Source organism: Podarcis tiliguerta (genome assembly GCF_965153285.1).
Source record: "Podarcis tiliguerta genome assembly, chromosome: 5".
NCBI classification, from domain to species: domain Eukaryota; kingdom Metazoa; phylum Chordata; class Lepidosauria; order Squamata; family Lacertidae; genus Podarcis; species Podarcis tiliguerta.
Window position 1 is genome coordinate 74,147,525 of NC_139538.1, and position 15,325 is coordinate 74,162,849.

The 15,325-nt window shown below is 43.6% G+C and overlaps 1 protein-coding gene and 1 long non-coding RNA gene across 7 annotated transcripts in view; one reads left to right on the top strand and one right to left on the bottom strand.

The window, feature by feature from the left end:
• The window catches only part of GRID1 (glutamate ionotropic receptor delta type subunit 1), a 696,635-nt gene that overhangs the window by 213,471 nt on the left and 467,839 nt on the right, over positions 1 to 15,325 (bottom strand). The window lies entirely within an intron of this gene.
• On the top strand, positions 1,075 to 6,092 carry LOC310678244. The gene is made up of 4 exons (XR_014511712.1): positions 1,075 to 1,172; positions 1,273 to 1,321; positions 3,634 to 3,796; positions 5,817 to 6,092. It is a non-coding gene; the product is annotated as an uncharacterized lncRNA (long non-coding RNA).

A 15,325-nucleotide genomic window follows, 5' to 3' on the forward strand; every position in this document is an offset into this window, starting at 1 on the left:
CAAAGTATTCCAATATTGCCTTTGGGGTCTGACACATAAGATTTCTGTATGCACTTTTAGTACAGTGGTACCTCGGGTTAAGAACTTAATTCGTTCTGGAGCTCCGTTCTTAACCTGAAACTGTTCTTAACTTGAGGTACCACTTTAGCTAATGGGGCCTCCCACTGCCGCCGTGCAATTTCTGTTCTCATCCCAACGTAAAGTTCTTAACCAGAGGTACTATTTCTGGGTTAGCGGAGTACGTAACCTGAAGTGTCTCTAACCTGAAGCATCTGTAACCTGAGGTACCACTGTATAGGTTTGTTAGGTTGTATCCAATGGTGGAGGAGAGCACTTTTGCCCACGCAAAGCAGGCATTTGGTTTTTTTCTATCTACCCTACCTTCTGCACCCTCCTTCCCCACATAGTAAACTTCCCCCTGAGGACAGGCGCACTCTCCAGAATAGTGTGAGATATGGGGCAGAAGGCGCCCACCCTGTGGAATGCCCTCCCATCAGATGATAAGGAAATAAACAACTATCTGACTTTTAGAAGACATCTGAAGGCAGCTCTGTATAGGGAAATTTAACATGTTTACTGTTTTTGATGTTTTAATTTGCTGGAAGCCACCCAGGGTGTCTGGGGCAACATTTAATTCCCCTTCCTCCATACCATAGAGACTACAGAGTCTCCACTATCAAGCCTTGGACTGTCAGTCACTTATGTTGGTGATCTGTATTGATACTGTATTAGCAGTAAGGTTTCAGATGTTAGTGAATGCATCTGCGAGCAAGTCAGTCCTCTTCTCAAACCACATCACTGGAATGGGAAAAATACATATGTCTTCCTGGAACAAGTAATTGTTGAGTTCTGGGAATCACAAGTAACTACATGGGAGAATTGAAGTAATTTCACCTGCTTTGTGGGGAATTTCCATGTGAAACGAATGATTATCACACCAGCCTGCAACCTTCAACTCACCTTCATGAATGCCTAGTAACCAACTAAGTTAAAGAACAAAAAGGCCTGAAGCAAGAAAGTGGATTGGTGCAATGATTGATGATGTCACAAAGGCACTGCTTTTTACCTCAGTAACATGACCACACAGGAATGGGCAACAGCAGAGTAAGGACTCAGCTACATTAGTAAAGAAACAGTGATTTGACTGCAGTATGAACATGCGACACCAGATGGTGCCAGAGAGCAGAAAATTTTAAAACGTGATTTTCCATAGATATTTTTTCCTTTTGTTAAAACAATCTAATTTCTGACTTATTTTCCCCCTGTTTTTAGATCCATCCCAAGACTGCAAACAAGGGGAGAGTGATGTTGGGGGCCTACGGTAAGTTCCTCTGGAAGTGAACAGAGCACTCAAAGAACGGTTGGGAGGGTGGCAGAAAGACTAAGAGGAGGAAAAACTGAGTCAAGCAGGCAAAGAAAGAAAGTTGGCACTGGCTCTAGAGCTGCAATATTTAGTTGATAAATCAGTAAATGGAATGAAACACCCGATTAACCAGACAGGACCCCAGCAGTATGTATAACATAAACGTGCATATAATAGAATCACAGCACAGTTCCTTTTTTTATAATTTATCATCTTATATAATTGGTCAGCTACTGCCTACCTGAAGCCAGGTGGCCCCAATTAATAAAATGCTGACCCACCACTTCAACGGGTGCTTGGAGCTGAGAGTATCACTCAACAAGTAGACTGAACTTCTGCACCAGGAAAGAAAGAAAAGAAAGAAACCCACCTGCGCCTCAACAGCCACAGCAGGCGCTGTAACCTTCCAACATTTTGACTTCAACCCCAAAGGCACACTCCTCCGTTGTCTCCCGAGACAGATGGATGCCAATTTATCAGCCTACAATATATATATGAGCATCCTATTCTCTTATGCATGCATACAAATCCACAAGCTATAAACGTCCATTAGTGCACACCTCAGCCATATGTTATGTTATTTTTATCTCTTTCAGTGTGAAAGTACTAAATAATTCTGTTTAAAAATTTCTTCATGTAACGTTCTATTACTAGCTCTCCTGTAATCAAACAGGGTCACTGAGCAGCCAAATTCTATACATATTTCTATACATATCCCAATCCATTTAACTGGTTTTTTACTAGTTAATCGGGTCCTCCCTTAAAGAGGGCACGTATTGCGGTGACACCTGGACAACAGGCACACTGCGTTGTGGGTGGGTTCAATTGGTAAGCCACAACACCCGATTGGTAGGTCCCTCGAAGCTGGGTACAATCTGGCCAAACGGTTTGAGGGACCTATTTATGCCCATGCACATGACCCAGCGCTTCCTCTTGCGGCGCGTGCATTCGGGACACCCACCCACCCCTACCTATTTTTAGAGCCTGTTGTGCTTGACCTTGCTATGCCGTCGTGTGTCGTCTGTCGTTGGGACAGGGGCACGGCAGGAATTTCCCCCACTTGGCTGATTGGCTGGTGCCATTTGGGTTTCGCCTGCCATGTAGCAAATCATCACAACTTGTAAAGTTGCAGACAGGCTCTGGTTCAGGTGATAGGGATGGGAGAACGCTCTCGCCATCCCTGTGCGAAGGGTATTCCGTTAAAGGAATCCAGGGACTCAGTGGTTTGGTCAACCCCTGAGAGGGGGATGTGTCTGTGCCTTAGTCCAGGGGGACATTTGGGTGGGGGAGATACCCTGCTCCTGGCTTTCCACTTATCCAGGTGTTCACCCTTGGCTGACCTATGCTGGTGCCCTGGGTCACCACTACCTGCATGGCAGGGAGCTAGTCGAACCAGAGCCTATGCAACCAGTCACTTTCTGTAATCAATAAAGTTGTGGCCTAAATTCTGCCAAAAACCAAACCTAAACTTTGAATAAAGTGTGAATTTATTTAGGGGGGAGGTTTCTGGGTCTGAACATGCAAATAACGAAGTTTCTATTCTTTACTTCATGGTAGATGTGCACCATTTGAAAAAAAACAAACTCCTCACACTAGGTTAATTGAGTAAACTTAATATATTAATATAGTGTATTTTATGATAGACTTTATTGTTCATACAGTGTGTTGTTTACGCACTGTTGAACCATTTTGGTAAAACTTGGGGGGGGGGGGGAGCTAAATTGTTTCATTTTAATCAAAGGCAAAATAAGGCTAGAAATCCACCCGTAGGATTAATCTCAGTAAAATCCATTGTGTTGAGATTAAAATGCAGGGATACATTGCATTAACCCAGATGGTTAATAAAGCAGGGATACATGGAATTAACCCAGATGGTTAATAAACTTTGCACATTGTTTGGAATTAAGATAACAGCAAATGGCTTCTTGACTAGAAGACAAATTGTTTGTGAATTGTCAATGCTAGTGGTGTGCTAAAACTACTCACATATTTTTCCACAAACATTTTTGGCAGTTGTAAGAACACCCACCCCCTTCTTAATGATTTTTGGCAACACTCTGGGCGGGAAAACAAACAAACAAATGTTTTCTTGTTTTTTGTGTTTTGTTTTTTACATTGTTAGCATTCTTTCCTTTGGCTTGTTCTCAGAGACATTATTAGGCTACATGGCATTGTGACACCCTAATGGGTTAGGATCGCATGTGTGATTTGCTTTCATTAGTGTTCACTTTCAACCTCTCTTATTTTCCCTGAACGACATTACCATGTAGTCCAATTTGATTGGGTATGTAGTGCCAGTTGCATGATACCTAACTGACTGAGATCACCACCCACTGACTAATTCAGCAAGGAGAAAGTTGCAGCAGCTGGAGGAAAAATGTGACACTGACACAGCAGTAGGGGAAGCAATGGTGTCAAATTGTGATGAGAAAGGTGAGTACAGTAGTACCTTGGCTTAAGAACAGCTTAGTTTATTAACAACTTGGATTAAGAACGCTGCAAACCGGGAAGCAGGTGTTTTGGTTTGTGAACTTTGCCTTGGAATAAGAACATGTTTTGCTTCCTGTTGAGTGTGTTCCATTTGTAAATTGAGTCCCCTGCTGCTATGGGAAAGCATGCCTTGGTTCAAGAACAGACTTCCGGAACAGATTAAGTTCGTAAACCAAGGTACCACTGTACCTGTAAAGCCTAATTTCTAGCCCACCAAATTAGATTCTTTTTAGAATGTTACAATTAAAACTGGGGAAGTTGCAGCTCAGTCCTCATCAGTTCATCATGGGTGGGCAGTGCAACCGACCACTGGTATTCAGACACACAAACATTGAATATTAAAAGCTTGTTAATAAGCTAATAAGCATGTTTAAATAATCTCTGTGTTATATGCTGACTACGTCCTGGCAATACTAAAAATGATTAAATTCTCTTCTCTTACTACCTGGGTACAATAATATGCATGCACAAAGGAGTGAACGAAGGGCATGTTGCACATACAATAAGCCAACTAAAAAATGATTAAAACATAAGCTTGAAATCACTTACTCTGCATTAGTATGATTAATGGAGCTGGTCTATTGGTAAGACATTGCAGCAGTCCTGAGAAATGGCACAATTACTTCTTTTGAATAGGAAAGTTAAAAGACTTGTTACTAAAGGGCAGTGAGTACCATTTGGCGGTTAATTAGCACTTCTAGTGAACCGCACCATTAAACACTGTAAACATAATTCCCAACCTGATCACTTTCTGACATCCCTATTGGTATGAAGTAAATTGAAATGAATGGCAATATTGATTGCTCCTCTGTTAATTAAAAACTGGCAATCATTCCTGAAATTTAAAAGGTGATTCACTGACCACTTATGTCAGCTTTAGTCGGAGTACAAGGTACCATAAGAGCCAAAGGGTTTTGCCTTTTATCAACTTAACCTCCTAAGAGAACAACCCTGTAAAACCAGTGTAATAAATTAGCTATTGATAAAAGTAAGGGCTGTAGGACAGAGATAAAACAAATTTAGAGGAAAATATCAAGAGAATTCTTCCTGCAGTTTACTAATAAACAAACAAACAAATCCCTATTTTGATTTTATATTTTTTACATTCCCAGTAATGGCTCTTCAGGTCTGGAAAAAAAAATGATCTCCTAGTTTCCTTCCAGCAACGTAATTCTGTGGTTCTAAAAGAACCATAGAACTGATAGTTAAGCAGAACTTCTAAACTCAAGGGAAGACTAGCTCCAAGAAACAGATGTTAAAATCAACATTTCAAAATGCCAGAGTGAATTTTTGAAAATCCAGTCAATTCCAAATTTCTCCAACATTTCCAAAGAGCTGCCCCCATCTGCCTCAGCCTCTGAAATTCACTAGAAGCAAAACAGAAGCAAGACAACACACGAGTGACCAAAAAGAAAGGGTGAAATGAAATTCAGCTGGAAAACCAGGGTTGAGAAGTAGAACTGACAGGGCTGGTACAAGTGATTAAGTTGCCTGAGCTCAGTGATGTCGCCTCCTCTTCCAGCCAGTGGCGTAGCGTGGGTTGTCAGCACCCGGGGCAAGGCAAGTAATTTGCGCCCCCTAATCCTGAGTGAGCCAGGTAGGGGCAGAGAGCTGCGAGTGCGAGCGCCCACCCCCAAATGTTGCGCCCGGTGCGGCCAGCCCCCCCTGCACCCCCCACGCTACGCCACTGCTTCCAGCTCACCAGCCCCATTTCCTCTTCACTCCCTACTTACTTACATTTTACAAGTGATTTAATGGTGGTAGTCTCTCTGCCTCCCCTGCCTCTTTGCTTTGCTCTCAAAAACAGCCATGGGGGAGCTTTCCTCAGAGTGAGACATTCTGAGCAAGGTGGTCAGGACTGTGGATTGAATCCAGATTTTCCTCCCATAAGTAAGAGCATCTCTTGAATAGGATTATTCTGCCAATTTCTTCCTTCCCTTTCAACCCCGGCACCCTTTTATAGATATACTGCCAGCTGAAAAGAGAATGGGAATTCAGCCAAAAACACCTCTTTCCCTCTCTGCCAGCAAGATATCTCTGCCAGATCAAAAGTCTTCAATGGATGGAAGAACCCTTTCCACCTGCAGAAGGCAAAGGGTAGCTTCAACCCAGAAATATGAAAGCATTCGCAATTTAGGTAGGGGAAGGCGACAGAGAATTCACTAACTTCTGATGCCGAATTAAGGACTGAACACAGGTCAAGTGATCATACATGTGAAATAAATTGCACTTTTCAAAATGTTCAGACCATTAACATCCAAATGCTTCTTTTAAACAGCAAGACACTATTTACTATTGAAAAGTGTTATCACTGAGTGAAATGTTGTTTAGTTAATAATTTGATTCTAACAGACAAATCAATTAAGCAAAGCATTTCAAATGTATTTTCATGTAGTCAAGGCCTCAAGAATCCAAGGAAAGTGTGAGATAACGGATAGCTATTAAAAATTGTAAGTTTTTAAAAGGAAAAGCTATCTTATTCCCCCCCCCCCTTCTCTATAGGTAAAAGTTAAAGGTAATGGGACCCCTGACCATTAGGTCCAGTAATGGCCGACTCTGGGGTTGCGGCGCTCATCTCGCTTTATTGGCCGAGGGAGCCGGCGTTTGTCCGCAGACAGCTTCCGGGTCATGTGGCCAGCATAACTAAGCCGCTTCTGGCGAACCAGAGCAGCGCATGGAAATGCCGTTTACCTTTCTGCTGGAGTGGTACCTATTTATTTTCTTGCACTTGACGTGCTTTCAAACTGCTAGGTTGGCAGGAGCAGGGACCGAGCAATGGGAGCTCACCCCGTTGTGGGGATTTGAACCGCCAACCTTCTGATCGGCAAGTCCTAGGTTCTGTGGTTTAACCCACAGCGCCACCCGCGTCCCATAAAAAAGTTAAAGGTAACTATTCCCTATAAGAGGAAAACATAAGAATTAGAGAAGCCTTAAAAGTAAACATGTACCTTTAAGAGGCCTCTATTTTTCACTTTTACCAAGATATTTTGACTAGCAGCAGGAACACAGTTACTTCGTTTTACCTTTCTTGAGTTCAGGCTGCTCACAGGTAAATTTTTGTTTGGAAAGTTTGAAGAAAATCCATTCAGTCACTTTGGAAGTTAGCAGAGCATGAAGGCTCAGATGGTATATATTTTGTGCTCTGATAGCTTAATCTAAACAGTTTTTGAAAATTCAAAAACAGGGAAGGAATGCTAAGTTAGGTAATACTCATACGAACAATTACTCCATGGGCTACAGACCATAATTCTCTTTCAGCTCTCCTCACAACGTAAATGGAGGTAAAGCGATGCAAACAGACATGCAAATTACAATTTAACAGCAGTCCTATTTAAATAACACTTACCCTTGTTGCCATTGTGAGTGTATATACTCAAAGCGTGGACATTACAAAAGAGAAGATTCTTCTGCTTAAAAGTCTCTGGATACATAATACATTTTCCTTTATATAAACACGGCCTTTAAAAAGAGACCTTTTTTTTGAGGGGTGACGGACACAAAGGCACACTCAAGTAGATCATACTAAGTCTTGGCTTACAACCTATTCATACATGTTCAAGTGATGGTCTGCATGTGCTAATGAACCATCACAGAAATTAATCGCCACAGAAATAACCTTAATTTCATTACACACGCATTGTGTTCATTGGAACCAGTGCACACAATTCAGCAATCAGCTCACACAATTCAGCATCATTAAGCTCCAATTCATACACTCCATGAGGCGTCACAGGGTAGAGGCACAGAACCCCTCTTTCCACCCCAGTATTCCATGCTCAATTTGCCTTCCTCTTCCCAATTGCCTGTTGCCATTGTTACCACCAATACTGAATTTGTTGCAGAATCTTGCTGCCAACGCTATTGCCAGTTTCCCTCCGATTTAATTGATTCCGCTTTCTCTTTCCCCATTGTGTTGCCCCTGCTCTGCCCCAACTCCTCTGCGTTGACTTGGCTACTGATGCTTTCGGGTTTCAATGCTTCTCTAGCACAACTGTAGCAAAGAGGAAGGTATGTGGGGGAAAGCCAGCTTCATGTGCCTTCCTCTGCATTTAAACCAAATGTACCACAGCCTACCAAACAGCTATGTGAAGGGATGAGGGGAGTGCAACAGCAGTGGGGAAAAGCATATCTTCTCTTCCATCATAGCCAGCAATATCTCCCTCTGTGAGAATGAGAATGTCCCCCAGCATACAGTGTCTGCTGGGATGCAGACCCCAACCACTGCATATGGCCCTTGGGGGGCAAAAGGTTGCCTACTTTTCATGCACACAGTTCAGGGGTAAATAATGTAAACAGTACAAGGGTCAATATTTGGAACATTCTGTTGCAGCAGGGTTGCATAACCTCCCCCCCCCCCCCCCGCCTGCCAAAGCAACTTCTGCCAGCAATCAATGATCTTCAGGAATTTGCCTGCTGCGTTGAGGTTGTGTGTGTGTGTGTGTGTGTGTGTGTATCTCCTTTTGATGAGCTGGTGCTGTTGAGTGCCATTGTTGCATTGGTGAGAGGAGAGTGCTTTTGTCCATTCTTTCCAAACCAGCAAGATTATCAGGATGCATATCTCCCCCTCCACCTGTTCATCATTTTGGGTTTTGCCATCTGTTGAAAAATGGCCCCATCTCTAGTGGGCACAGTTCTTTGAATTAATAATAATAATAATTTTTACTTATACCCCACCCATCTGGCCGGGCCTCCCCAGCCACTCTGGGTGTCTCCCAACAGAATTTTAAAAACACGATAAAACATCAAACATTAAAAACATCCCTAAACAGGGCTGTCTTCAGATGCCTTCTAAAAAGTCAGATAGCTGCTTATTTCCTTGACATCTAATGGGAGGGCGTTCCACAGGGCAGGCGCCACTACCGAGAAGGCCCTCTGCCTGGTTCCCTGTAACCTCACTTCTCTCAGGGCCCTCGCAGCTGGACCTCAGTGTCCGGGCTGAACAATGGGGGTGGAGATGCTCCTTCATATATTCTGGGCCAAGGCAGTTTATGTTGGCACCATTATTATAAAGTCTTAAAGAGGATTAAGGTACAGGAAGAAGCACTCCATCCTGTTTCCTCTCTAACAGGAATAAGAATGGTAGTACTAGCCTTCTCATATTAGTGCCATGCCACAGAGTGTGGGACCGTAGAAGCTAGCCTACTGGTCCACACCTCCTCCTCCCACCCAAGCATAAGCAACTTTTCTGTCCCACACCTTTCAACCTGCCCCTGTCTCACCAATGAGAAGCCTCAGTTTGTATTTGATAACAGGAATGCAAAAGTTCTGTATTTCTCTGAAACCCAGAAACACACACAAACCTACAGTTCCTATAGAAAGACTTGAAAGTTGCAATATACATAGAAGCCACCTTCCATTTTGTCCCAATCCTTCTCCCATTTTCACAATGGGAGCAAGGAAAAAAAGATAGCATAGAAAAATGTACACTCTACCAATGTGCTTTCTTTGCAAATGGGGGGGGGGGGTCATAGTCTCATTACTGAGCAAGCATGTGCAGAGAACAGTGGAGTGGAAGTCCAGCCAGCCAGAAGAATCTCTGAGGTGTACTTGCCTGGAGGCAGAGTCAGCATCTGAAGTTAGGTTGAGTCCTAGGGTCGGGCAAACAGCAATCCATGTGGTCAGATGCTCCAGGGGCCAGGGAATCCAGTGACCAGGGGGTCAAGGATCAAAATGACCAGGAAGCAGCAAGGTAGGGCCAGGAAATACAAGTGTTGTTACCAGTATCTTGCAGCTGCTGGAAGCTCTGCTTAAGAAGGCTGGAGCCAGCTGGTTCTCATCAGGGCATTTTCCTCCTTGTCCTTGAAAACTGATAGGTTGCAGGTGGAGTCACTCTGCCTTCTCCCCCTTCAGGCTGCTTTTCAGCAGATGAAGCTGACTCCTGGCCCATGGCAGGGTGGGACACAAACAAGCAGCCACAACCTTCTCCTGGCTAGCTACACAGAATGTGTTTTGAGGTGTGAGTGTAGCCTTAGGGCAGGCTTCCTCAACCTCGGCCCTCCAGATGTTTTTGGCCTACAACTCCCATGATCCCTAGCTAGCAGGACCAGTGGTCAGGCATGGTGGGAATTGTAGTTTCAAAACACCTGGAGGGCTGAGTTTGAGGAAGCATGCTTTAGGAAAATGTACTGAACAGGCTCTTCAAGGCAGCCCTATAAAGCCATCCCTGAGATTGCTGGAAAGGTCTCGTAACAACAGATGATAACAACAACAACAACAACAACAACAACAATAATAACCACTCTGGGCGGCTCCCAATCAAGTGTTAAAAACAGTACAGTATTAAATATTAAAAACTTCCCTGAACAGGGCTGCCTTCAGATGTCTTTTAAAGATAGGATAGCTGCTTATTTCCTTCACATCTGATGGGAGGGTGTTCCACAGGGCGGGCGCCACTACAGAGAAGGTCCTCTGCCTGGTTCCCTGTAACCTCACTTCTCACAATGAGGGAACTGCCAGAAGGTCCTCGGCACTGGATCTCAGTTTCTGAGCTGAACGATGGGGGTGGAGACACTCCTTCAGGTATACAGGACCAAGGCCGTTTAGGGCTTTAAAGGTCAGCACCAACACTTTGAATTGTGCTCGGAAACGTACTGGGAGCTGGAATAGGAGCCTTTCCATGTAGGGCTCAGTTTCAGCCAGCCTGATCAGTCACAGTTGTTGTTTTCCTGCTTAGAGACACTTGGGAGAGACCTCTTTGCAATAGTTATACTTCTGGATTACAACTGGTTGCAGAAACTCAACCAGTCAGAGAACAACAGATTGCCAGAAATGTTTTCAGAGCTCGTCAGACAGGAGAATAAAGTGTGTGTTGGGCAGGAAAGTGGGTGCGGCTTTTATATTTTGGAGGGATTTCTTAAAAAACTGCTGAGGCATTCTGGGGGGTGGAGTGGGTCTGCCCCTGTAGTTCTAGCTCCAATGACAACATACAAAATATATTAAAAAGGACTGGGATGTGCACTTGCTTTTAAAACAGTTGTGTTCTGCCTCCGCTTCCCACTCTGGCTACATAGCTCCCCTCCTCAGTAATGAAACCCAGCTCTTCCCACGGTTGTCATCCAAAATTGCAGATTGTCAAACACTCTGAGGCCGCTTGCGATGTAACACACAATATAAATATCACACATTATTGAGAAAGTTGTACACATATTGCGCTGGAGTTCTGATTATTCAGCTTCCTCCAAAACGGTGCCTCCTATCACAAGCTGATTTCAGATTCATCAAGTGATAAAGGAGTCATGTAGGTTTCTTTCTTGAACAGTAATTTCCACTGACAAGCATTTTCTAAGTGATAGAACATTTTGAAAAGGCAAATTAAATGAAACATACAGGAGTAAAAATTGTGCGATTTCCCAATCACAGTGTGAGGGGCACATTAAATGAAAAGGAAAAATGGGGTGGAAAAGTTTTCAGTTATATGGCAAAGTTATGTGAAAACATGCGCAGAGGCTACAGAAACAGTACTTTATAAACATGACAATACAGTCAGAGATCACAGATTAAGTGGGCTCAAAAATGAATGGCAAACTATCCACTCAGTCATTTCCACTGTTAGATCATCTTCATATTTTTTGTTTTGTTTTTTATTAGATTTCTATAGTGCCCTTCATCTGAGGAGCATTGGGCAGTTTACAATATAAAAACAGAAGAATGCATAGCATAGTAACAAACAAAAACAACAGCCCTTCCACACACAGTTTAAAAGGTTGTTTAATTAGCCAAAGGCCTGGAAGAAGATGAATGTTTTCGCCTGGCGCCTCAATATAAGTAACAAAGGCACCAGGTGAGCCTCCCCGGGGAGAGATTTTCACAAATGGGGAGCCACTGCAGAAAAGGCCTCTTATCATGTTGCCACCCCTCCAGACCTATCATGGAGGAGGTGCATAAAGAAGAGCCTCAGATTATGATCCGGGTTCATTACTGTTCAAGAAAGAAATCTCCATGACTCTATTATCACTTGATGAATCTGAAATAAGGGACTGGCATCAGCTTGTGATAGGAGGTACTGTTTCGGTGGAAGCTGAATATTCAGAACTCCAGCTCAATATGTACCGTACTTTTCCGTCTATTAGATGCCCCCTGTGTATAAGACACCCCCCATATTTTGGGGGACTCAGTTTTAACAAAATGAGGGGAGATGGCCCAAAGTTGTTGAGACTATCCCCACAAGCAGCTGTAAGCAGGAAACACTCCCTAGATCATTTCCAGTGCACAGATAGGGAGTGTTTCCCATGCGCAGCGGCATTGGGGGAAGCTGCGCGCTGCCAGCAGACGCCACCAGATCGCTGCAGCATTGGGAGAAGCTGCGCACCACTAGCCAGCACTCCCATATTGCTCCTTGTGCACAGCAGCAACTCTCCCCTCATGCCACTATCCATGTATTAGACAACCCCAGTTTTTTGACATGATTTTTGTGTCAAAAAACCTCATCCAATACACGGGAAAATATGGTATGTACATACATTGTACTTACATCACAAGCAGCCTCAGGACATAACTGTTTCACACTCAGATATAACTAGGTTCAGTGCCTCTTGGTGACTAAACTATATAAAATGTTGACACTATCCATACAAGTTTAGTGGTCATGGGCACCTGGTGCAGTGGAATCTAGCCTAAATGAATCCCATTGTGCGCTTTCAGGTGGTTGATTGAATTTTATCACCTCTATAGCAATTAATCCAGAATGCGGCAGCTAGACTGGTGACTGGGAGTGGCTGCCGGGACCACATAATACCGGTCCTGAGAGATCTGCATTGGCTCCCAGTACGTTTCTGAGCACAATTCAAAGTGTTGGTGCTGACCTTTAAAGCCCTAAACAGCCTTGGTCCAGTATACCTGAAGGAACGTCTCCACCCCCATCATTCAGCCTGGACACTGAGATCCAGCGCTGAGGGCCTTCTGGCGGTTCCCTCATTGCGAGAAGTGAGGTTACAGGGAACCAGACAGAGGGCCTTCTCAGTAGTGGCACCCGCCCTGTGGAACGTCCTCCCTTCAGATGTGAAGGAAATAAGCAGCTATCTTCTCTTTAAAAGACATCTGAAGGCAGCCCTGTTTAAACAAGTTTGTAATATTTAATGCTGTATTGTTTTTAACACTTGATTGGAAGCCGCCCAGAGTGCCTGGGGAAACTCAGCCAGATGGGTGGGGGGGGGGGAATAAATCATTATTATTATTATTATTATTATTATTATTATTATTATTATTATTACCATTAGTCCTCCAATGAGGATATCTGTTCAAGATGCTGTGTGGTGGCCTTAAACTTTCAAAACAGTAAAGAGCCATAGGAGTGTCAAACGACGAGAAATGCCTTTAGCTCTGTATGAACATAAGGGGCTGGAGGTCCACCAAATTTCGCTATTAAAATTCTGCATGCTAAATTCCAAATGCAAAACGTGGATTGTTCTAAATGTGAACAAGTTACTTCAGAACTCAAATTCTACTGTTTTAGATCTCTTGATTTCTTCCAACTGTCAATTTAATGTCACGATGGAAAAAAAATGGCAGGTTACCAGTCAAAGGATTTCAGATGGAAAATACATGTCAGCTATTAAATACTATACAGTACTAAGGACCATTACATGTCAGTTATCATATGCAGGGAAATGTGGTTGCATTCCATTTATCAAATATTATGACATATAATGATAACATATAAAAATGCAATATAATGAAAGAAACCAGGTTAATTGGTTCTGCACATATCGTTGTTTCATCCACACACATTACAAGCAACATGGAATCTCTCTCCAGGGAAGTGGCTCCCATTCCATTGGGCATGTGAAGGAGACCTGTAGCAACGAGGAATCAGTAAAAGGATAGCAGCTTTCACAAAAGGCCAGGAGGAAAGGGGGCTACTCCCATACGAGTATCAGGAAGACCAAACTTGTCTAACAATTACCAATAGTGCTTCATAAAGCAGTTAAATCAAAGTCTAGAGCATTGCATCTACTCTGTGCCAAAGAATAACTCAACTACAAAAAAAGAACCAGCTAAGCATGACATTCATGTAGAAGTCACCAATAATCATTATGTATCTGTCACACAGGCAGCTAAATAATTAAAATCTGAATCTCAAATGTAAATATATTAATCATACACCTTTAAAAAATTACACATAGTTGATTTATTCTTCTGATGTCCTTTCAAATGCTGGTGTTCTGGGAAAGCTAATGAGCCGCGCTGGGTGCCTTAGCTTCGATTGTTTTCAAATTTCATGAAGTGAGATAATGCAAATAAAGAGTGGGTTTGCAGTGAGCCTTCCAAAGCCCCGATAAGGTGTTAATAAACCTTGGCAAATCCTGATTATAGCTGTCTTATTACACACTTTGTTCCCATTTCCACAGCATGGCTAAATCAAAGTAACTAACGTGCTAAAAAGTTGCATTTATATTGGATCACCTGAACAAGCAGTGATACATTGCAAAGCATGATACACAAAATGTGTGCTTTCCTCCCTGAAGCTCTTACCACCATGACAAATTTGCACGGCCGTTGTCGCTCCTTGTCTAATCTGTATTTCTTTTCCGAGAAACCTAAACCCTACAGAACACAATTTTTCAGTTTAGCTTTTGATTATGATTTCTATTATTTAAACAGCCACCAGCAAATGAAAGTTTGTGAATCCTAGGAGTTCACAATCCTAGGAAGGTGCTCCCCTAAGATACTATTGAGAAGGCTGAAATGGGACTCACCAGCTGGCTGTAGCAATTGTCAGAGATTGTCAAACGTCATAGCCAGATGGAGTCTTCCGGCTTAATAGTTCATAGGCTTCTGTACCAGCCCTCCAACTATTCCATATAACGTGTTTTCACTAGCAGAGAGCACGTGTTGCAGTGGGGTCTAGCAGCCCCCCCCCCCCCACTGCTGCTGGGCTGATCTGTTGGATGTGTGTGTTTCTGGGGAGATTTTGATGTTGCCAATTTGGGGGTTGGGCTAAAAGGTTTTAAATACTGGGCACGCAGCTTTGAGCATCCTCTTTTGCCGAGTGCATTGGATCACCTGCCCACCCTCCCTGAAATGGGGATTTGCGCTTGACCTTGCTATGCCTCTCATGGGATCGCCTGCTTTTGGGGCAGGGGCCCGGTAGGAATTTTGTCCATTTGGCTGATTGGCTGGAGCCATTTGGTTTTTGCTTACTGCGTAGCAAATCGTCACAACTTGTAAGGTTGCGGTTACGCATTGGTTAAAAATTGGTTGGTGGAGGGGTACGTGCCTACCCCTGCAAATGCTGGTGCTGCAAGGGAATCTGGGGGCTTGCCATGCTTTCGTCCAAGTCCCTGGTATCAGGCTTGGGCCGTGCAAGAGCTCTGGGAGCAAGCGGGGAGAGGTGAGGGTCTGGTGCCCAGCTTCATGTCTCCCCGATTTTGTTTTCCCTGACTCTTTCGCTGGAATCCGGAAGTCAGTTCTGTCCCTAGGCAGGGGGACAGATAGTCGGAACCAATGCCTAAGCAACCACTCACAGTTATGTAT